Source organism: Lemur catta, chromosome X (genome assembly GCF_020740605.2).
Source record: "Lemur catta isolate mLemCat1 chromosome X, mLemCat1.pri, whole genome shotgun sequence".
Taxonomy (NCBI): Eukaryota; Metazoa; Chordata; class Mammalia; order Primates; family Lemuridae; genus Lemur; species Lemur catta.
Genome location: NC_059155.1, coordinates 18,393,923 through 18,419,340, shown reverse-complemented (window position 1 = coordinate 18,419,340; position 25,418 = coordinate 18,393,923).

Below are 25,418 nucleotides of genomic sequence, written 5' to 3'. Positions count from 1 at the left end.
CCAGGCAGCAGAATGAGACCTTGTCTCAAAAAACAAAACAAAAACAACAAACAAATAAAAAAAAAAACACCTGAAATCCAGAAAAGAAATTACTGTGCTTCTCGGAAATATTTTAGGGTATTTTTGGAAGCACTGGGCTGGAAATTGGAAGTTTGCAACATTTGGCTGGCAGGTCTAAGTGTAACATAGTATGTAACTCCTCCTGTCTTTGGTAAAATCATGACAGAACATTGCCACTGCCAACCATTTGCTTAGAGTATTGGAGTAAAATTTTGTTTAACAATGCCATTTAGTCTGATATGATCTGGTTTAGGGCACAGAATACTATGTCAATGATGTCTAGGAGGTAACATCTGTATTTTCACAAAAAAAATGCCCAAATATGGTATACAATATATAGAAAATTAGAATTATGACTGACAAAGCCAAGAATTTCAAATTTTACCTAAACTATGTAAAAAAAAATATTTCCCCTCCCACCTTCCATTTTTTTAACCTAATACAGAACATGGGCTTTCAAGTCAGATACACTTGAGTTCAAATTTTAGTTCCATCATTTAGTGGTGACCTTCAGGTAAGCCACTTATTCTCTTTAGTCCTTAGTCTCTTTATCAGCCAAATAGGAATCATGCCACCTCCCTCATGGGATTTTTGTGAAAATTAAGTAAAATAACTTACAAAAAGTCCCTAGAGCACAGGATCAGGCTCACTGAATACACTTTTCAAATATTATCACTCTTTCCTTCCTTTAAATAACTGGAATGCAATTTTAAAGCTTTATTTTCCATTTATTTTCATGTAGAAATTAATTATATTTTGGGAGCAATTGTTTTTATTTTGTTATTTTGCCAAGAAATTAACACTCTTATGGGAAATATGTTCATATTTTATGTAGTGGCATCTAATGCATGACTTTGCATTCTAAAAAATAATAAAATGAGGATTTTTATCCTTTAGAATAGCAAACAGATTGTAGGCAAGACCAAGATTCAAGAAACATATGAATAAGATCTAGTTTGTGCTGCTTCTGTCAGCATGTTATCAGAAAATAGCACAAAATAGTACTCAAGGAGCAGACTAGTATTAGTAATATGGCCCAGAGAGTGATATGGGAAAGAAAAGAGATTTGGGTTAAAAAGGTAGGTTTTGGAGAAATTAGCATATGTTTTATAAACTGAAGCTGTAATCTTTTTCTTGAAATTTTCTAAGCATTGTACTTTGCTTGGAATAGTAAAATGGTCTGAAGATATTAATATGAGGGTTGGTTTTAATATAATCTTAATATTTCACATTTTAAATTCTGAAGCTGGCTGACAATAAATATGATCAAAATCTGAGAGATTTTCAACATATAATTTAACTTTTTTCTGCTCTCATTGATTTTGTAGTTTATGAGTTTAGAGACATATTTTAAAAATTCAAGAATAGTACCATGGCTGATAATAAAAGAATAATAATCCATTTATAGTTTTATTATACCTCATATTTTTTATTTATACTTTTTTAGCAATCAGGAAAAGATGAGGAAATATATTCAATGGAAAAAGCTGTGTTAGGAATAATTCACTACCTTTGATATTCCCTTTTTGCAAGGTGAGCTTGGGTAGTCTATTGGGGACTGTTTCCTGTATCCTTTACTTATGCTTTCTGACAGGAGATGGAAAGATACAGCTGATTGGTAAATTTGAGAAGAATAATTGGGCATAATTCCACTGGGCTCTGCCCTTTTGATTCCTGGGAATAAGCCTGCCTATAGACAGCATGAGTTCTCTGTTCCTCCGTGCTGTAGGCTATCCATGTGCTTACACTTGCAGCGGGAAATCTACTTCAATCCAACTCTGTCTAAGACTGGGTAGGTAAATTTGTCTAATTCTGGGGATCAGTTAGCAGGCCATATGGCTAACAGATCTAAAGCCAACCCTCAAGCCAGACCTTATGTTAATAAAGCTGATATCAGGGCATGAATGTTTTATTTCTTAAAATGCTTATAACTCAGGGTAGAGGAGAGGTGGTATTTATTGAACACCTTTCCTCCCTTCCCCTGAAGAGTACAACATGTAAGAAAAATGGTTTTTTCTAAATATTAATAAAAAACACTAACTGAAATTTATATATTAATAGATCTGAAGTAGCATGTTACATTTGCTTTTTAATATGTGTTACAACATTACATCTAATAGTCTTCTCCACATTTATTGGTAGAAAATTGGTATTTGAAACTTGAAAGTTCTTCACAAACAATAACTAATGCCAACTTTTAGTGAATTATGGGAAGAAATACAAATAAATCTAACAGCTGAGGAAAGGTTGGTATACAAGAAAATTTAATCTTCACAATTTAGAAGTGGTCTGGAATAGCATATGATATTTGGCATCCAAAAACAATTCTCCTTTTCATGATTAAATGAACACTTTTTGAACCAGAACCAAACATAAATGCAGCATTAAATAGAATTCAGATGGTCACCTTTCAACCTTCAAAGGAGTGAAAGGCAGTGCTTTATTTTTTTAAATTACTGGTAAAATAAAGACAACCAATGGGTTGGAAATGTTTAAATCTGTTTCTTGAGTTCTTTAGTATTGGGCATTAAACTATTTAACAGTGACTACTCAGTATTTTACAAAGGCCAAAGTCCAAGATAAGCACCTAAATCATTTTATTCTGATATTGCTACCAAAGTTATACTTGCTTTTATTTCTTGGATTGCAGGTTATGGATAGAACCTAATAGGAGTGACTATATGGTAATATACTTGTTGCTGATAAACATGTCAGAACAAATATGATTGTATTAATGTTGTGTCTTCAAAGTAGCACCTCATGTATTTATTTCAATGATGTTATCATTCAACAAAGCATGTTCAGACTCCTCTTTGGCAATTGCCTTCCTTTTTTAATTGATGTATAATGACATAGAGTGCACAAATCTTACACATACAGATCATTGCATTTTTGTATGTGTGTAGAGCCATGTAACCACCACCGAGATCAAGATGTAGAACATTTCTAGAAACTCAGAAAGCTCCTTTATGCTTAGTACCAGTCATTACCCTTCCCCAAACGAAACCATTCTTCTAAACAGTATCAACATGGATATGTAATGCCAGTTTTTGAACTTTATATAAATGGAATCATAACATATGTACTCTTTGGGTATCTGGCTTCTTTTCCTCAGTATTATGTTCTTAAAATAATCCATATTCTGATATGGATTACTAGTTTGTTCTGTTCATTGCTATGCATTGTGTGAATATATCATAATTTATGCATTCTACTGGTGAAGGATGTTTGGCTTGTTTCCAATGTGGGTCTATTATAAATAATACAATACTCCTATGTAGATTGTTATACAGGTTATCTTATGAACATAAACACTCCTTATCCAAAAACAAAATTGTTAGGTTACAGAAAGTCATATGTAACTTTTAAAACAATACTGCCAACACAAAAGAACTGAAAGCAGGGTCTTGAAGAGATTTGCACACACATGTTCGCAGCAAGATTATTCACAAAAGCCAAAAGGTAGAAGCAATTCAAGTGTCCACTGACAGATGAATAGGTAAACAAAATGTGGTATGTACATACAATGGAATATTATTCAGCCATGAGAAGAAAAGATTCTGACACACACTACAACATGGATGTACCTTAAGGTTATTATGCTAAGTGAAATAAACCAGTCAAAAAAAGACAAATACTGTAGGATTCTACTTAAATAAGGTATCTAGAGTAGTCACTTTCATAGAGACAAAAAGTAGAATTTTGGTTTCCAGGGAATGGGATTAGAGGGGAATGAGGAGTTAATATTTAATGGGTACAGAGTTTGTCTCAGTTTTGCAAGATGAAAAGAGTTCTGGAGATGGATGGTGTAAATATGTAAATGTACTTATTACCACTGAAGTGTACACTTAAAATAGTTACAATAGTAAATTGTATTTTATGCATATTTAACTAAAATTAAATATTTACTTATTTATTAAAACAGGATCTCCCTCTGTCACCTGGGCTAGAGTACAGTGACATCATCATAGCTCACTGCAACCTCAGACTCCTGGGCTCAAGCCATCCTCGTGCCTCAGCCTCCAGAGTAGCTGAGACTATTGGTGTGCACCACCATGCCTGGCTAATTACACTTAAATTTTTTTTAAAAATACTACCAAGCACTTTTCAAAAATGATTGTACTAATTTATATTTCCACCAACAATATATGCTAGTTTCAATTGTTCCACATTCTCACCAGAACTTGGTATTCTTCATCCACTTAATTTTAATCATAATAGTGTGTAGTAGTATTTCATTATACTTCTATTCTGTATTTCTCTAAGGACTAATGATGTTGAGCACCCTCTAATAAGTTTATGGCTTATTTGTATATATTCTTTTGTTTAGTGCCTGTTCAGTTCTTTTGCCCATGTGTTTTAGATGGTTTTTTCTTTTTCTTTTTGATTTGTAGGACTTCCCTGTATATTCCAGATATAAGTTCTTTGTCAGATTAATGTATTGCAAATATATTCTCCTACATTGCAGCTTGCCTTCTCACTCTCTTAATGATAATATTTGATGAACAGAAGTTCTTATGGATTATTCTTTTGAATTTCTTAAGTAGGAAAATATTCACATCACTGGGGAAGGGAACTGATTCCCAGAAAAAAATTAAATTTTTAAAGCTCAGATGAGGTTGATGAGGATGATGATAATGATAATGATACAACCCCACAAGTCTAATCAAGAGGATAAAAAGTGCTGTCTATAAGGCCAGCATATATATAAGGGTGGAAGTGAGTTCTTAATCTAAGTAGCAAACTTAGAAGTTACCCTGGCAGGAACTAACCTATCACATGTAACTTGTTTTATATATCTTGGCTTCCTTCTTGAAGTTGAAAGCAACCTTTAAAGGGGCATAACTGGGTCAAATAGTAATAAATTTGATGAAGACTACTAATGAAGTAACTACTCTAGCCATGTATTACCATTTGGAGTTTAAAACTAGGCAAGATCATAAAATAACACCTATGTGTGGGTTTCTGAAGACAATACAAAAGGAAAAGTTCCAAAAATGATTTGCATAATGGCAGTATCACTTAATTATGTATATATTTTTTCAAAGGAATGGCAGTCGTTTGGATGTATGTCTCATTACTATATAGTGTATATAGGTACAGTTGGACAACTATCCACTAGGCCCCTTGGACATGGATGAATGGACATTAATGGCCCTTGTGAGAAGAGCTGCGTCACCTCTTGCTCATCCCAACCACTGATAAGGTATTCCAATGCTCAAACCAGAAACTAAGTGAAACAGCTTCCTGATCCTAAAAGAAACTTAAGCATAGCTGTAGGATCTCACATGCCAATTACTGACTTAAAAATTCTATGAGCCATCACAGAAGTTCATAGGTCGATCCAAGTTCAGACTTGAGTTGATACAAGGAACTATCTTCCTTTTTTTCTTTTTTTTTCTTTTCTTTTTTCTTTTATTCATTTAATGGGGTTCATATAATAAGGATAAAATAGATTCTGATTGCCATGCATTGTATAGGGAAATGGGCCTATTTAGATCAACCACAAGAACAATCCTTAATGAAAAGGCAAGGAATCCTACTGAGCAAGACAAAGCCTTACATGCATTGTTAATATGAGCAAATGTAAACATCCTTTCGAGCACTTACTATTTTTCCAGCAATGTGATAAGTTGTTTATATGAATTATCTCATATTATTATCCTTACAACAACAGTATGAGTTGGACACTTTGATCATCTCCAACTTACAGTTGAAAGAACTGAAATATATGGAGGTTAAGAAACTTACCTGGATAAGTAACATGGATAGTATATGATGGAGCTAGAACTTAAACTTAATCTGTCTGCAGAGCTATAACGTTGTATTGTCTCCACCACTGCAACCTGCCTAACCTGAGTACTCTAAAAGAATTAAATATCAACTAGTTAATCTGGGCAAATGTACTAATGAGAGAAGGCTGGTCTTATATCTGTTAGAGCTCTGAGATATAGACAACCAAACCCACTCTAGCCAGTTTAAGGGGAAAGAGATACAGTAAAATAGTTTGGGCACCACATAGATCCTCTGGGAGTGCCAGAAACCACACGTGAATGCCAAATAGCCAGGGTCAATGATGCAGCAAGGAGAAACGTCCAACTGTAACTCAGGATGGTTATAGTGGAAAGACTACTGCTGCTACCCTCTGTCTCACACTTTTAAATTGAGCCTGGAACCATAAACTCTGCCACAGTTGTTTCACAAGGGCCAGATGCCTCAACTGCCCTGCTTGGCAGAATAGCCATCTCCCCAATGCAGTTTTTGCCTGATATTGCTTACTTATGCCTCCTTGTCTCATACTCAGCATGTAACCTGGAAGGACTAAGTTTAAATGACAGCACTGTAGCTACAAGGAAATCTGAAAAATTATCTTCTAGTTTTACACTTCCAAACACAGAACGAAAAGCTATCAGGGAGATAACATGGCTGTAAAACAACCTAACCTATGGTATCATTGCTACTATGTGACAGACACTTCAGTTTGGCCACCTTCTGGCAATAAATTTTCATGTGTAATCAGTTACTAAATATATTGGGTATTTCAGGTCATAGATATTGAACAATAATTTTTTTTTTCTTTTGCAGGATAGGCAAACAAAACAGGCAAAATTTGATTTATCAAAGTAAAAAAGATATGATATTTATTCTTTAAGTTTTTCAATAGAACAAAATTCACAGTTACCCCATGCGTTTTACATAATGGGTACTCCAAATCATTGTTTTGTTTCCATTTATTTTTTTATTTCAGCTCATCATCGGGGTACAAAAGCTCAGGTTATATACATTGTCGATATCCCGCCTATCCCCCTGAGTCAGAGCCTCAAGCGTGTCCATTCTCCAGACAGTGCGCCTGGCACTCACCATGTAGTCATACCTTCACCCCCTCCACCCACCCCCCATCTCCCCGAGTCAGCACCTCAAGCATGATCATTCCCCAGACGGTGCGCAACGCACTCATCATGTAGGCATACACCTATCCCCTCCCCCCACCCCCGTCTCAGTCTGATATCCAATTGGTATCCTTCCCCGATGTGCATTTAGGTGATGATCAGGGAAACCAATTTTCTGGTGAGTACATGTGATGCTTGTTTTTCCATTCTTGGGATACTTCACTTAATAGAATGGGTACCAACTCTCCCCAGGAGAACCATAGAGATGTTGTATCACTGTTATTTCTTATAGCTGAGTAATACTCCATGGTATACATATACCACAGTTTACTAATCCATTTGTGGATTGATGGGCATCTGGGTTGTTTCCACATCTTTGCAATTGTGAATTGTGCTGCTATAAACATTTGGGTACAGGTGTCTTTTTTATAGAGTGACTTTTGTTCTTCTGGGTAGATGCCCAATAATGGGATTGCTGGATCGAATGGTAGGTCTACTTGAATCTGTTTAAGGTATCTCCATAATGCTTTCCACAGGGGGTTGCACTAGTTTGCAGTCCCACCAGCAGTGTATGAGTGTTCCTGTCTCTCTGCATCCACGCCAACATGTGTTGTTTTGGGACTTTTTGATAAAGGCCATTCTCACCAGAGTTAAGTGGTATCCCACTGTAGTTTTGATTTGCATTTCCCTGATGATTAGGGATGTTGAGCATTTTTTCATATGTTTGTTAGCCATTCTTATATCTTCTTTTAAAAAACTTCTATTCGTGTCATTTGCCCACTTTTTGATAGGGTTGTTTGATTTTTTTTTGTTGTTGTTGATTTTCCTGACTTTTAAATAGATTCTTGTTATCAGTCCTTTATCTGATGTGTACTATGCAAAAATTTTTTCCCATTCTGTAGGCTGTCTGTTTACTTTCGTGACTGTTTCTTTGGCTGTGCAGAAGCTTTTTAATTTAATCAGGTCCCATTCATTTATTTTTGTTGTTACTGTGATTGCCTTGGGGGTTTCTTCATAAATTCTTTGCCTAGAACAATGTCTGTAAGAGTCTTTCCTACATTCTCTTCTAGAATTCTAATCGTTTCGCATTTAAGGGTTAAATCTGTTATCCACCATGATTTGATTTTTGTGAGAGGTGAAATCTGTGGGTCCTGTTTCAGTCTGCTACATGTAGCTATCCAGTTTTCCCAGCACCATTTATTGAATAGGGATTCTTGTCCCCAGAGTATGTTTTTGTCTATTTTGTCAAAGATTAGATGGCTATATGAGGATGGTTTTATATTTGGATTTTCTGTTCTGTTCCACTGGTCTGTGTCCCTGCCCTTGTGCCAGTACAATGCAGATTTCAGAACCACAGCCTTGTAGTATAGTTTAAAGTCTGGCAAATTAATACCTTCCATCTTGTTTTTATTCCTTAAAATTCCCTTTGCTATACAAGGCCTTCTCTGATTCCATACAAAGTGTATAATAATTTTTTCTAAATCTGTGAAAAATGATGTTGGTAATTTAATAGGTATTGCACTGAATCTGTAGATTACTTTGGGTAGTATAGACATTTTAACAATGTTGATTCTTCCGATCCACGAGCATGGTATGGTTTTCCACCTATTTCTGTGTTCTGCAATTTCCTTCCTCAGTGTTTCATAGTTCTCCCTATAGAGGTCCTTTACCTCTTTAGTTAAATATATTTCTAGATATTTTATTCTCTTTGTTGCTATTTTGAAGTGTATTGAGTTCTTAATATGGTTCTCCGATTGAATGTTATTGGCATATATGAATGCCTCTGATTTGTGTGTATTGATTTTGTAACCTGAGACTTTACTGAATTCATTAATTAATTCCAGGAGTCTCTTGGTTGAGTCCTTGGGGTTTTCCAGATATAACATCATATCATCAGCAAAGAGTGAGAGTTTGATCTCTTCTGTCCCTATTTGGACACCCTTGATTCTGCTCTCTTGCCTGATAGCTCTCGCAAGGACTTCCAATACTATGTTGAAAAGTAATGGGGACAGTGGGCACCCTTGTCTGGTTCCAGTTCTGAGTGGGAATGCTTTCAATTTTTCCCCATTCAGTATGATGTTGGCTGTGGGTTTCACATATATGGCTTGTATCATTTTTAGGTAGGTCCCGTTTATGCCTATTTTGTTAAGCGTTCTTATCATAAAACAGTGTTGAATTTTGTCAAATGCTTTTTCTGCATCTATTGAGAGGATCATATGGTCTTTATTTTTGCTTCTATTTACGTGGTGAATTACATTTATAGATTTTCGTATGTTGAACCACCCCTGCATCTCTGGGATGAAGCCTACTTGCTCGTGATGAATTACTTTTTTAATAAGCACTTGGATACGATTTGCTAGGATTTTATTGAGAATTTTTGCATCTATGTTCATGAGAGAAATTGGTCTGTAGTTTTCTTTTTTTGTTGCATCCTTTCCTGGTTTTGGTATCAATGTTATATTGGCTTGGTAGAATGTGTTGGGGAGTATTCCATTCTTCTCGATATTGAAGAATAGTTTATGTAGGATGGACACCAGTTCATCTTTGTGTGTGTGGTAAAATTCGGGTGTGAACCCATCTTGACCCGGGCTTTTCTTTTGGGGAAGGTTTTTTATTGCTGTTTCAATTTCAGTTCTTGATATTGGTCTATTTAGGAATTCTATTTCTTCCTCATTGAGCTTGGGAAGGGTATGTGTTTCTAAAAAATTGTTCATTTCCTCCACATTTTCCAGTTTGTGTACATAAAGATTTTTGTAGAATTCATAGATGATATCGTGTATCTCTGTGGCATCGGTTGTGATTTCTCCTTTCATGTTCCTGATGGAAGTTATTAGAGATTTTTCTTTTCTGCTCTTGGTTAGTCTAGCCAGTGGTGTGTCTATTTTGTTTATCTTTTCAATGAACCAACTTTTTGTTTTATTAATTCCCCTTATGGTATTTTTGTTGTCCTTTTCATTTAATTCTGATTTGATCTTAATAATTTCTTGCCTTCTGCTGGGTTTGGGGTCAGTCTGTTCTTCTTTCTTCAGTTCTTTGAGTCTATTCATTAAGTTGTCTATTTGTAAGTTGTCTGTCTTTTTGAAATAGGCATTTATGGAAATGAATTTTCCTCTCAGGACTGCTTTAGCTGTGTCCCATAGATTTTGATACATTGTGTCTCTTTGTCAATTAATTCAAAGAATCTTTTGATTTCTGACTTGATTTCTTCCTTTATAAAATAGTTGTTCAGGAGAAGGTTGTTTAGCTTCCATGACTTTGAGTAGGAATGAGAGTTTCTGTTAGGGTTCATTATTACTTTTATTCCACTGTGATCTGAGAAGATGCATGGTATGATTTCTATTTTTTTAAATTTTTTAAGACATGCTTTATGTCCTAGGATATGGTCAATCTTAGAGAATGTCCCGTGAGCTGATGAGAAGAATGTATATTCAGTGGATTTCAGAGAATGTCCTGTAGATGTCAGTTAGGCCCATTTGTTCTAGCATTCTATTTAAGTCTATTATTTCTTTGCTTATTTTCTGTTTGGAGGATCTGTCCTGTACTGTCAGTGGGGTGTTAAAGTCTCCAGCTATTACAGTATTGTTGTCTATCATTTGGTTCAGATCAAGTAGGGTTTGCTTTATGAATCTGGGTGCGTCTAAGTTGGGTGCCTATATATTAAGTATGGTTATGTCTTCTTGTTGAATTGTGCCTTTCACCAGTATGTAGTAACCATCTTTGTCTTTTATTATTTTTGTTGGTTTAAAAGCTAAGTTATTGGAAATTAAAACTGCCACACCAGCTTTCTTTTGGCTACCGTTTGCTTGAAATATCGATTTCCATCCTTTTATTTTCAGTCTAAATGCATCTTTTCAGGTTAGGTGAGTTTCCTGAAGACAGCAGATAATTGGTTTGTGTTTTTTTTATCCATTGGGCCAGTCTATGTCTCTTCAGTGGGGAATTCAGGCCATTGACATTTATTGAGAGAACTGATAAGTGGGACAGATTTCCGTTCATCTTGTTGGGTAGAACTTCATTGCTAATGTTTTCTCTCTTGAGCCATTGTGGTGGCTGGAATTTGATCTTTAGCTCTTGGGTGGTTTTACATTCTTGGGTCTTTCTTGTGCTGATCTGTGTTTAACTCTCTTTTGAGTACTTCTTGGAGGGCTGGTCTTGTCTTGGTGAATTCCCTCAGTCCTTGTTAATTTGAGAATGTCTTAATTTCTCCTTCATATAGAAAACTTAGCTTAGCTGGGTACAAGATTCTAGGCCGGGCATTATTCTGTTTCAGAAGAGTGAGAATGGGGCCCCAACTTCTTCTTGCTTGTAAGGTTAGAGTTGAGAAATCTGGCGTAATTCTAATGAGCCTTCCTTTGTATGTTACTTGTTTCTTTCTCCTTACAGCTCAAAGAAGGGTCTCTATAGTGGATATTTTGGTCAGTCTGATGACTACGTGCCATGATGTTTTCCTATTTGCTATGAATCTACCAGGGGTTCTTTGAGCTTCTTGAACCTGTATATCTAGATTTTTAGCAAGGCTTGGGAAATTTTCATCTATTATGTCTTCAAATAGCTTATCCAGCCCTTGCTTATTATCTTCTTCACCCTCAGGGATGCCTATAACTCTCACGTTAGGCTTCTTCACATAATCCCACATTTCTTGAAGACTCTGATCTTTTTTCTTATTTCTTTGCTCTATCTCTGTGACTAACTTATTTAATTGGAAAGAGTTATCTTCAATCTCTGGGATTCTTTCTTCTGTTTGATCTACCCTGTTCTTGAGACTTTCCACTGTGTTTTGTAGCACCCTGAATAAATTCTTCATTTCTAGGAGTTCAGTTTGGTTTTTCTTCAATATTTCAATTTCCTTAGTGAATTCTTCTTCCAAATCCTGGATTTTTGTGTGTGTGTGTGGTTTCTTTGTGTTGGTTATCCATTTTTTCTTGTATATTATTCAGCTTATTTATAATCCATAACTGAAATTCTTCCTGTAACATGTTGGTATTTTGATTCTGGTTTGTGTCAATTGGTAGAGAGCTAGTATTTCTCTTTGGGGGTGAGGTTCCCATTGGTTCTTTGTGCTCCCCATATTTTTCCGCTGAGCCCTTCCCATCTGGATCTATCATTAGATCTTTTCTCACAGCTTTAGTCTGGCTAACAGCACGTCTTGTACTCTGTTCTTAGGCTGTGAAACAATCTAGGTATGTTGCTTCCTTTGTTCAGAGGGGGAGACTATTCTGAACAATAATTTTAAACAGATATTCTGACTTCCATCAAGAGAAGGGAAGTACCTAGACTGTCTAAACATAGACCTAGACCTAAGAGTTATAGTACGTATAGTAGCCCAAGCAAAAAACCTGGAAGCCATCCTCAATTTATTGCTCCTCTTGCCATCACCTCAACTAGTCAGTTACCAGGACCTCTGATCTCTATCTCCTAAGTCTTCCTTAAAATCATATATCCTTTACATCATTACTACTTCTTTATTGGAATTTCCTTAAAAATTACACAATCTCCACAACTTCTTGTACCACAGTCTATTCCCAGTGGTTGGAATACTCTACCTTTCCCAGTCCAAATGGTAACTCAACTTTCAAAACCCAATTTAAGAGTCACTTTCCTTTATACTCTCCCTAACTTGCCTGGGTTCCAAAGTTCTCTGATCATACCTCTAGTATAACATTAATATTATTCTGTTTTGTTGTTGTTCATGAATCTGTCTCTTCCCACTAGGCTCCAAATTCTTAGAGGGAAAAAATCATCATGTTACTCCTGTCTGTATCCATGGCACCTAGCCCTCTGCCATACACCTAACAGATAATAAATGTCTACTGAATTTATCTAATGGAACTGCAAATAGGGGATATGATCTTATCCACATTCTGATTTTGAGTTATCATTCTGTAGCAGGGTTATATTAATTTATTTTCACTACTGCTGTTTTTAGATTTCACCATTTTTTAAAATTTTTAATTGTGGAGAAAATATACATAACAAAGTTTACCATCTTAATCATTTTTAAGTGTCCAGTTCAATTGTGTTAAGTATATCACCATTGCTGTGCAACCAACCTCCAGAACTTTTTAACTTGCAAAACTGAAACTCTATATCCATTAAACAACTTCTCATTCCCCGTTTCCCTCAGTCTCTGGCAACAGCCATTTTACTTTCTATCTCTGAATCTGACTGCTCTAGGTACTTCATACAAGTAGAATCATACAGAAGTGTGACTCTACCATTTTGTTTTTAAACTTGAAAAATGCTATATTATCAATGGGTATTAGAATAGTAAAACTTTAAAATGGAAGTATCCTTATTTTAATGATTTCTTCACTCACAGAGGGATTTTGTACTATTAGGACATCTCCAAGTTTATCAGGTGTCTTCCCCAAAGAACTCTCTACTTCCTGTAGTTGAGGACCTAATGTGCATTTTTTTTTTATTGTACAAGTTTCCATGTCCCTGGAAAAAAGACAAGACAGCAGTTGGCATTGCCTAGGAGAAGAAATTCCAGTTAAGTTCTGTAGGCTCTTCAGTTTGTGCTATACTGTGGGAAAAAACAAACAAGTGTCAGAAAAGACAGTAAGCAAATTCAAGAAATACCAAAAATATGACTGCAACCATTCAAGGGAAAATGTTATCTGTTTTATTCACCCTCTGCAAATGATTGAACTAACTAAAAGTTAAACACAAGTTTTGTCAAGAATTTTCTTTTGGGGAGGAGGAGAATAAAAATAGAATGTTTATGATAATAAAAGTTTCAGAATTAATGCCATAAATGATTATGTAAATTTAAATAATGAATTCAAGACATTATCCAAATGTCTATTTTTTGGTATTGCTAAAGTCTCATCTTGCTAACAATAAAATCCAAAGTCTCCCTATGGCCTATAAGGCTCTATGTGACCTTGCCTCTGTTAACCTGTTGACTTCATCTCCTATCATTCATTTCTTCATTCATTATTCAGCATTCATCACCCACACTGACCATGCTGTTTTTCAAATACTTTAGGCAGACCTCAAGTTCTTTGACTTTGCTTGTCCCTCTAACTGAAATGTTTTACCCCAAGACACTCACATGGCTCACTCCTTCACTTCATTCATGTCTCTACTCAATATCCCTTCCTCAGACAGACTTCACCTGACTACCCTTTATAAAATAGTATCCCCATCTCTGTCATTTTTCTATCCCTTTACTGTGATTTATTATCCTTCATAGAAGCTATCAATATCTAGTATATTTCTATATTTTTGTTGTCTGTCACCTCTTACAAGAGTGGAAACATCATGAGATCCATGGAGTTTATCTAATTTTTATGCTATATCTGAAGCATCTAGCACAGTGCCTAACACAGTAGATATTAACATAAATATTCACCACACTGATAAATGGTTTAAAGTCCCATTTGCCAACTCATTATGCTGTTGAAATCTTCATTAATTCATTAAATGGTTATAAACTATTTTGGGTGGGTGCTGAACTCATCCTTTTATAAGAAACCTAGCAGGTCATAGTTGTCTGTTCTTAGTTCTTGGTGTGCTGTTGACTGAAGAATGACCACACACACCAAAAGCAAGGCAAGCATAAAACAAAGTTTATTGAGAAAGGACAATATAGATTTACAGAGCAAGAGCAAGGTATAGGTTCACAGAACAAGAGCAAGATACATTGGCCATAGATGATGAACAGACCCTTCTGTTGTAACAAAAGGGTCGGATGTAGACTATTGATTATTTGTCATGTACTGTATCCTGGCTTCCCTCAAATTGTCTCATGTAATATCCACTTGGGCAGACTAAGAAAATTATCCTGAGTGCAACAGAATAAATTCATGTTCTTGAATACCCCTCTGGTGATTATTACTCAGTCCTGTCTGGAAAGAAACTAAATCCACATAAAAGCAGTTAAAAGAATATAGGGGGGAAAAAGGAGACAAAAGATGGCAGAGTGGAGGTGACCTCCTGGATTCCTGCTCCCAGAGAGGGAGGCATAGACCTCAATCTGCTACATATGAGTGGATTGCTCCCCCGCAAGAACAGCATTGTGAATCGACAGAGAATCAGCGTGGGACACAAAAAGCAAGAAAAAGAAAAGGTGAAGAGGAGATAAGAGTGTGAAAATCTGGAGAGTGCAAGACATTCAATAGAGAGTAGAGCGTGGGACGGCTGCACCCACCTCACCAGCGAGTGAGGTGGGATCAGTCCCACAGGTCAATTTCTTGCTTTCCCACTAGTCTCCACACTCACTCACACAGGGATCTGCCTAAAGTCCATGCAAAAATCACCAGCGGGAGATGTGGAGCTCTGTGGAGAGGAGACATTAGTGGGAAGCATCTTGAACTCCCAGAGCTCTGTGCCAGGACTGCACTGGGCGGGAGAGGGACTGGTCTGAGCTACTGCTGGAGGTAGTTAGGAGACAAGTAAATTGCCTCTCCCACTCAGCAGGTCCAGATCAACGGAGGTGAACACTAAGTAGGGGACTCTAACCTGGAAACCGCTGTGGGCTAATAGGCCCACTCAGGGTGGATCAGAAAGAGCAAGAACCCCTGTTGGACAGGCATGAGATTGTGGGAGGGTGACATAAAAGAGAAAAGGGGGCATCCCGATGACTCAGCCCCCCGACCCAACATGTGTAAACCCCTGAACAGTCGCCCCCAGTGCTAGTGCTCTGTGGGAGGGTGGTCACCATTTTCAGGGTCCACAACTCAGCTGCTGCAGTGTGATACAGAGTCGGGTGTCTCCCTTCCCCCAGCACAGGGACTCTCATGACCAGCTCCACCCTTACAACACCCACATCAACTAGCTGGACCAGTTTTGATGTGTGAACTCTGAGTGCTTCCCCAGTAGTGAGAGATTAGTGCTGGGATCTTGCAGGCACTGGGGTGGGGAAGGCAATCGCCCTCGGGACTTGCAGCTGCTGGGGCTCGGGGCAGACTGTGGCACCACCCCCTCCGCATAGCCAGCATCATTTACACTGAAAGTGGTAAGCACCACCTCTAGAGGTAGGGAGAGACAAGAAAAACCACTCTCTCTCTGCAACTAGCATGGGTCCATGGGGCACTGCCACAGATTAAAAGCTGACAGACCAGTGACTTTAATCATCAGACTGGATTTGATCATCTGGTTGGGCCAAAACCCTGGGGCTTGACTATTGCCTCCGGTTGGCTGCCAACAGTGGGATCCATGGCCAGGGAACAAAAACACTTGCAAGAAGCCAAAACAGGCTCCCCAAGTAAACTCTCCCACCAGGAGCAGCCCCCCAACTGTGGTAGAAGAACCCTGAACAACACATAAGCAGCTCCCCCTAGCCACAGAAGAAGCAAGCATAGAAGCACACACATCCAGTCTGTTAAGCGGCAGCAGCAGCAGCTGCAAACTGCCTTGGCCCTACAGCATCTACTGGAACAGAGCCTGCACACAGCAAGTTACTTTCCAAATGAAAACTGAAAGGTAGGAAGCAACCATTGATCCAGATGGGAAGGGCTCAGCAAAAGCACTCGGGAAGTATGAATAATCAAATGGAAAACACACCCCCAAAGAGGAACACCAGCTGTCTAGCAATGGACATTAACGAAATTCAGAACACTAAAATGGCAGAAGAATTTCAAACATGGATGGTAAGAAAACTCAATGATACACAAGAAAAAATGGATAACCAACACAAAGAAACCACAAAAAAATCCAGGACTTGGAAGAAAAATTCACTAAAGAAATTGAAATATTAAAGAAAAATCAAACCAAACTCCTGGAAATGAAGCATTTATTCAGGGAACTACAAAACACAGTGGAAAGCCTCAAGAGCAAGGTAGATCAAACAGAAGAAAGAATCTCAGAGATTGAAGATAATACCTTCCAATTAAATAAGTCAGTTACAGAAATAGAGCAAAGAAATAAGAGAAAAGCCCAAAATCTGCAAGAAATGTGGGATTATGTGAAGAAGTCTAACGTAACAGTTATGAGCATTCCTGAGGGTGAAGAAGATAATATGCAAGGGTTGGATAAGCTATGTGAAGATATAATTGAGGAAAATTTCCAGGCCTTGCTAAAAATCTAGATATACAGGTACAAGAAGCCCAAAGGACCCCGGGAACATTCATTGCAAATAGGAAGACACCACATCATGCAGTCATCAGACTGACCAAAATATCCACTAAAGAGACCCTTCTTTGAGCTGTAAGGAGAAAGAAACAAGTAACATACAAAGGAAAGCGCATCTGAATAACGCCAAATTTCTCAACTGAAACCTTACAAGCAAGAAGAGACTGGGGCCCCATTCTCACTCTTCTGAAAAAGAATAATGCCCAGCCTAGAATCTTGTACCCAGCAAAGCTAAGTTTTCTATACGAAGGAGAAATTGAGACATCCTCAGATAAGCAAAGACTGAGGGAATTCACCAAGACAAGACCAGCCCTTCAAGAAGTACTCAAAACAGAGTTACACATAGATCAGCACAAGAAACACTCACAAATGTAAAACTACTCAAAATCTAAAGATCAAAGGCCAGATACCATAATGGCTCAAGAGAGAAAACATAGCAGTGAAGTTTTACCCAACAGGATGAACAGAAATCTGTCCCACCTATCAGATCTCTCAATAAATGTAAATGGTTTGAACTCCCCACTCAAGAGACATAGGCTGGGCCAATGAATAAAAAAATACAAGCCAAGTATCTGCTGTCTCCAGGAAACTCATCTAACCTGCAAGGATGCATTTAGACTGAAAATAAAGGGGTGGAAATCAATATTTCAAGGAAACAGAAGCCGAAAGAAGGCTGGCATGCAGATTTAATTTCAGATAACTCAGTTTTTAAATCAACAAAAGTAATGAAAGACAAAGATGGTCACTATATACTGGTGAAGGGCACAGTTCAACAAAAAGACATAACTACACTTAATATGTATGCACCCAACTTAGGTGCACCCAGATTCATAAAGCAAACCCTACTTGATCGAAACCAAATGATAAACAGCAACACCATAATAGCCAGGGACTTCAACACCCTGCTGACACCACAGGACAGATCCCCCAAAGATAAAATAAACAAAAAAACAATGGACTTAAACAGAACGCTAGAACAAATGGGCCTGACTGACATTTACAACACATTCTATCTAAAATCCCCTAAATATACGTTCTTCTCATCAGCTCATGGGACATTCTCTAAGACTAACCATATCCTAAGATACAAAGCATATTTTAAAAATTTAAAAAAAACAGAAATTATACCATGTATCTTTTTAGATCACAGAAGAATAAAAGTAGAAATCAGCCCTAACAGAAATTCTCATTTCTACTCAAAGTCATGGAAGCTAAATAACCTTCTCCTGAATGATTATTTTATACATGAGGAAATCCAAAAAGAAATCAAAAGATTCTTTGAACTCAATAACAAGGGAGACACAAGTTATCAAAATCTGTGGGACACAGCTAAAGCAGCCCTGAGAGGAAAATTTATTTTTATAAATGCCTATATCCAAAAGACAAAAAATTTACGAATAGAAAATCTAATGAACAGACTCAAACAGCTGGAGAAAGAAGAACAGCCCGACCCCAAACCCAGCAGAAGGATGAAATTAATAAGATCAAATTGGAACTAAATGAAATGGACAACAGAAAAACCATATGGGAGATTAATAAAACAAAAAGTTGGTTCTTTGAAAAGATAAACAAAATTGGCACACCTTTCTCTAGACTAACCAAGATCAGAAAAGAAAAATCTCTAATAACCTCCATCAGGAACATGAAAGGAGAAATAACAGCTGATACCACAGAGATACAAGATATAATCTATGAATTGTACAAAAACTTTTATGTACAAAAGCTGGAAAGTGTGGAGGAAATGCCCAAATTTTTAGAAACACACAGCTTCCCTAGGCTCAACCAGGCAGAAATAGAATTCCTGAACAGACCAATATCAAGAACTGAAATCGAAACAGCAATAAAACACCTTCTCAAAAAGAAAACCCCCAGAACCGATGGGTTCACACTCAAATTTTACCACACCTACAAAGAAGAACTGGTGCCTATCCTACAAAAGTTTTCCACAGCATCGAGAAGTATGGAATCCTCCCCAACACATTTTATGAAGCCAACTTAACCCTGATACCAAAACCAGGAAAGGATGCAACAAAAAAAGAAAACTACAGACCAATATCCCTTATGAATATACATGCAAAAATTCTCAACAAAATCCTAGCAAATTGAAGCCAGGTGCTTATCAAGAAAATAATTCATCACAACTGAGTGGGCTTCATCCCAGAGATGCAGGGGTGGTTCAACATACACAAATCTATAAATGTAATTCATCACATAAATAGAAGCAAAAACAAAGACCATATGATCCTCTCAATAGATGCAGAAAAAGCATTTGACAAAATGCAACACCATTTTATGATAAGAATGCTTTAAAAAATAGGCATAGATGGGGGCCTATCTAAAAATGATACGAGCCATATATGACAAACCCACAGCCAACGTCATACTGAATGGGGAAAAACTGAAAGTATTCACACTTAGAACTGTAACCAGACAAGGTTGCCCACTGTCCCCATTACTTTTCAAAATAGTGATGGAAATTCTTGCAAGAGCAATCTGGCAAGAGAGCAGAATCAAGGGTGTCCAAATAAGGACAGAAGAGATCAAACTCTCACTCTTTGCTCATGATATGATATTATCTCTTGAAAACCCAAGGATTCAACCAAGAGACTCCTGGAATTAATCAATGAAATCAGTAAAATCTCAGGATACAAAATAAATACACACAAATCAGAGGCATTCATATATGCCAAAAACAGTCAAACGGAGAACCAAATTAAGGACTCAATATCCTTAACAATAGGAACAAAAAAAATAAAGTACCTAGGAATGTATTTAACTAAGGAGGTAAAAAACCTCTACAGGGAGAACTATGAAACACTGAGGAAGGAAATCGCAGAGCACGTAAACAGGTGGAAAACCATACCATGCTCGTGGATTGGAAGAATCAACATTGCTAAAATGTCTATGCTACCCAAAGTGATCTACAGATTCAATGCAATCCCTATTAAATTACCAACATCATCTTTCACAGATACAGAAAAAATAATATTACGCTTTGTATGGAGCCAGAGAAAACCCCATTTAGAAAAAGCAATTTTAGGCAATAAGAACAAAATGGGAGGTATTGGTTTGCCAGACATCAAACTATACTACAAGGCTGTGGTTATTAAATCAGCTTGTTATTGGCACAAGAACAGAGACACAGACCAGGGGAACAGAACTGAGAATGCAGATATAAAACCATCCTCATATAGCCATCTAATCTTTGACAAAGCAGACAAAAACATACACTAGAGAAAAGATTCCTTATTCAATAAATGGTGCTGGGAAAACTGGATAGTCACATATAGAAGACTGAAACAAGACCTACACCTTTCACCTCTCACAAATATCAAATCACGGTGGACAACAGACTTAAACCTAAGGTGTGAAACTACTAGAATTCTAGAAGAAAATGTGGAAACAACTCTTCGAGACATTGCCCTAGGCAAAGAATTTATGAAGAAAACTCCTAAGTCAATCATAGCAACAACAAAAATAAATAAATGTGACCTGATTAAATTAAAAAGCTTCTGCACAGCCAAAAAAACTGTCACGAGAGCAAACAGATAACCTACACAATGGGAAAAAATTTTCACATGCTACACATCCGACAAAGGGCTGATAACTAGAAACTATTTAGAACTCAGGAAAATCAGCAAGAAAAAATCAAACAACCCTATCAAAATTGGGCAAAGGACATGAATATAAATTTTTCAAAGCAAGATAGAAGAATGGCCAACAAACATATGAAAAAATGTTCAACATCTCTAATCATCAGGGAAATGCAAATCAAAACCACAATGAGATATCACCTAACTCCAGTGAAAATGGGCTTTACCAAAAAGTCCCAAAACAATATATGTTGGCATGGATCCAGAAAGACAGGAACACTCATACACTGCTGGTAGGACTGCAAACTAGTGCAACCTCTGTGGAAAGCAATATGAACATACCTTAAACAGATTCAAGTAGACCTACCATTTGATCCAGCAATCCCATTATTGGGCATCTACCCAAAAGAACAAAAGACATTCTATAAAAAAGACATCTGCACTCGAATGTTTATAGCAGCACAATTCACAATCGCAAAGATGTGGAAACAACCCAAGTGCCCATCCATACATGAGTGGATTAATAAAATGTGGTATATGTGTACCATGAAGTACTACTCAGGTATAAGAAACAATGGTGATATAGCACCTCTTGTATTTTCCTGGATAGAGCTGGAACCCATTCTACTAAGTGAAGTATCCCAGGAATGGAAAAATGAACACCACATGTACTCACCATCAAATTGGTTTCATTGATCATCACCTAAGAGCACATTTAGGAATAACATTAATCAGATGTTGGGCAGATGTGGGGGGCAAGGGGATGGGTGTATACATACACAATGAGTGCGATGGGCATGGTTTAGGGGATGGACACGCTTGAAGCTCTGATTTGGGGGGTGAAGGGCTGTAAGGGCAATATACATAACCTAACCTTTTGTACCCCCATAATATGCTGAAATTAAAAAAATGTAAAAAATTAAAAAAAGAATATAGGAAGAATACATTGGGCAATGTCAGGTACATAGTAGGTGCTCAATAAAAGTAGATTGCTGGGGGGGCAAACTCACAACTAATGGTCACGGTGTGCATTGTAGAGGGAACGGGCATGCCTGTAAACCTAACTTGGGTGAGGCAAAGACATAAAATGTAACCAAAACGTTTATATTCTCATAATATCCTGAAATTTAAAAAAAAAAAGTAGATTGCTGTGTTTTCTTCTCTTGTTAAGCACAATTTTTTTAAGTCATAAAATTTGTGTAATGCTTTCCAAACCTTCCAGAGTTATTGCCTTGGTGAATATTATTTACATGTCATTTAAAAATTAGTGGAACATTTAGTTTTCAATTATGAATATAGTTTGAGGCACCATTTTATTGCAAAGGACAGAAAACAAACAAATGAAAGCATTGACTGAAAGCATATAGGAGTGTCATTTGGATCTTGATAATAGAAAATAACACTGAGAAGATAGGAACAAGAAAATTAAAAACTTAGGACATTCTCTCCATCTTTTCCAGGCTACGTGGCCCCATATTTCTGTTTCTCTTGCTTTTTTATTCTTGTGTCTCTATTATTCTGTCTGCTATTTGTGCTTTCCTACATGAGCAATAAATTTCAGGTAAGGGAAAGTGGAACTGAAGGTATTAACTAGACAGAAGAGGAAAACCAAAAGGAAAATAAAAGGTATTGGAAAGAGTTGCTTGGATAGACAAGATCATCAGGAAAATAAAGCAGGGATATAATTGTTGATATTAGAGTCAGTTTAATAGTATAGGAGGAATGGCTGGTGTGGTGGCTCACGCCTTTAATTCTAGCACTCTGGGAGGCCGAGGCAGGAGAATTGCTTGAAGTTAGGAGTTCAAGACTAGCCTGAGCAAGAGCAAGACCACATCTCTACTAAAAATAGAAAAATTAGCTTGGCACAGTGGCACACACCTGTAGTTCTAGCTACCACACCTGTACTTCTAGCTACTTGGAGGGCCTGAGGTGGGAGGATCCCTTGAGCCCAGGAGTTTGAAGCTGCAGTGAGCTATGATGACACCACTGCACTCTAGCCAGGCCAACACAGTGAGATTCTGTCTCAAAAAAAAAAAAAATAGCATAGGAAGAACACGGGTCTTCAAATCATTTTATTTATTTAGTAAATACTTAAATAGCACTTGCTATGAGCTATGCATTTTTCTATTTTGCATATATTAACTCTTCCAATGCTCATAACAACTCTATGAGGAAGTTATTATTATACCATTAATGTTATATTATGACATCAGCTCCATTTTACCTTATTCAGTTATAAGCATTTTTTTCTTATCTGTGAACTGAGAAATTAGGAATAGATTGGTGATCCCTCAAACTTTTAAAATATTAGGATCCCTTTTTCACATCACAATACTTGTGCTTTTGGTATCCATTAGATGGAAAAAATACATGACAAAATGTTTAAATAAATTTAGTAATATTTTCAAATGAATAAATATTGTACTAGTGATGATACCATCTACCAACAGATAACCTTGTGGTGCCCAGAAGATATAGCCCACAGGTTGAAAACCATTACTGTATACAACCTCCCACCCCTATACTTATCAACTCACTATGTTATTAATGGATAATTCATTTTGTTGATTTAGACCTTGACAGCATCCTATGGGGACATAGATTTCTGAAAGGCAGGGGTATATATCCTGAATATTTTTAAGCATGCTCTCCTGGAATATTTCAAGCTCTACCAGCTAACTTCCCTAGGACTCTTCATTGGGTTATTTATGGAGGTATTTTGGAAGACAGGAAAGAAAAAGCCACTTTTCTGACAATTTCCTAAGATACCTAGAGGGAATTATGGATATGGTTCTCAGTCCAGCTAACTGGATCCAGGAAAAAAGAGACAAAAGACCTAGCCCTCTTCTGTGATTAGTCTGAGGTAGGTGGAAACACACTCTTCATGCCGTAGGTGAATAAATTTTAGATTCCATTCTTTAATCAGCTATAAACACAAAATTTCCGTGACCGTTCCTTACTTGAATTCAGGGGTTCATGAAGTATAGCCCCTGAACCAGCAACATCAGCATCACCTGGGAACATATTAGTACTGTAGTTCTCTAATGAATCAGAAAATCTAGGGAGGAGGCCCAGAAATCTTTGTTTTAATAAGCTTAGAGAAATGATGCTTAGAGAAAAACCAGACTAATCCAAGTCCTTTTCCACAAATGAAATCTGTAAAAAGGGTATGCCAGAAGGAAGTCTTCTTGAAGGCAAAAAATGAAAAACAGTGAATGTACAAAACCTAAATCTATAAACAGCACAAATAGAAAGATACATACTGCCTTTTCTTCTTTGTTTAATGTTATCAGAGCATTTTTTTGCATACTTTTTAGTTCTGAGTCAATATATGTTGCTGTGAATGCCATTTTAAATGACCCTTATACCTGCTTTCTCACAATGACTTTTTATGTATCTACTAGTGAAGCTGAGTTTGAGCTTTCTTTTCATGGATGTCTAAAACTTCTTGATTCAAATTCATCTTTACTTTCGTCAGAAACATTAAGACACTTCAAGGATAGCTTGTCTATCATCTCTGTATTCTGGATAATGACAAGTGAGCTCAATGGTTACCATTTCCAAAATGATATGTTGCAACTTGCTAACTATTATTGAGTATAAAGACCAAGATCACATTTGACAAAATTGGAAACAGAAAGGACAAGCATCTGAATGGGAGTCCATATCTACATCGAGGATCATTCCATTATGAAAAAGTACCAACATTCTTGGAAACTCTCCCTTTGGTTTTGGCTTCTTTTCAGGATAATTAGGACATTTGAATAAAATAACATTTGAAAGAACTTAGAAAGTATAAAGCACCATTCAAGTGATAACATAAATAATAGGTAACAGTAATTGGGTGCCTTTCTATGTTAAGCACTATCTAAAAACTTTACATACATTACTATGATCTTTCAGCAATCTTTCATAGTAGGTATTATTATCTTCATTTTATGAATGAGGTTAGGTAACTTGTCCAAAGCCATAAAATTAGTAAATAGTAGAGGTGAAATATGAACTAAGAGCTGGCATATTTCAAATCCCATGCTGCTAACCACTACACTTATTGACTCTGTGACACATTCTTTGCATCTATATCTACATGTGTTTATTTAGATAAACTACAAGTATAGTACATTCTCATTAAAGAAATGTAAACATGAAAGAAGTATTTAAAATAAAGAGCAAAACCCCCCTTCACCATCATCCAACTGCAATCCCACTTATATTCATATTTGAAGGCGGCAAAATTCTGTGTTTGTTTCATCAGGAGTATCTTCCTACTGAACGTGAAGCAGAAATATTTTGAAAATACCTGTGTATTTTAATAGCTCCCATATGGAAAGAAGTCTGTTGTAATTACGTTAAATTAAACGTTATTACATTTCTTAAACATGATTCAGTGAAGAGCAGTTCATTTTTTAAAGCAAACATTTGGGCTAAATTAGAACCAACTAAAGTTGTTACTTGTAAAACAAATGCTTTAGTTAATATGACTGTCAGTGTGGACAAAGCCCGACATCTCTGTCTTCTGTCTTTCCATTTAGTCATGATCCTCCCCTGTCAGCCCTATCATGTGATAAATTAGTCAGAAGCCTGGCAATCCATCCAGATCTACTTCATTCTCCAGCAGGGCAGGTGTATTTATTTAACAACTCCATGGCAGTGGCATGGATTTTTGTTTGCCAAAAAAGGAATGCCTGATTCTACAATTGTCTTTAATGAATGTTGACTTGATTTTAAGTTGAAGGAGTCTCACTGTATCTCCAAGTAGCATATGTCAACCCAAACAATCCATTTCTGTGCCACTACC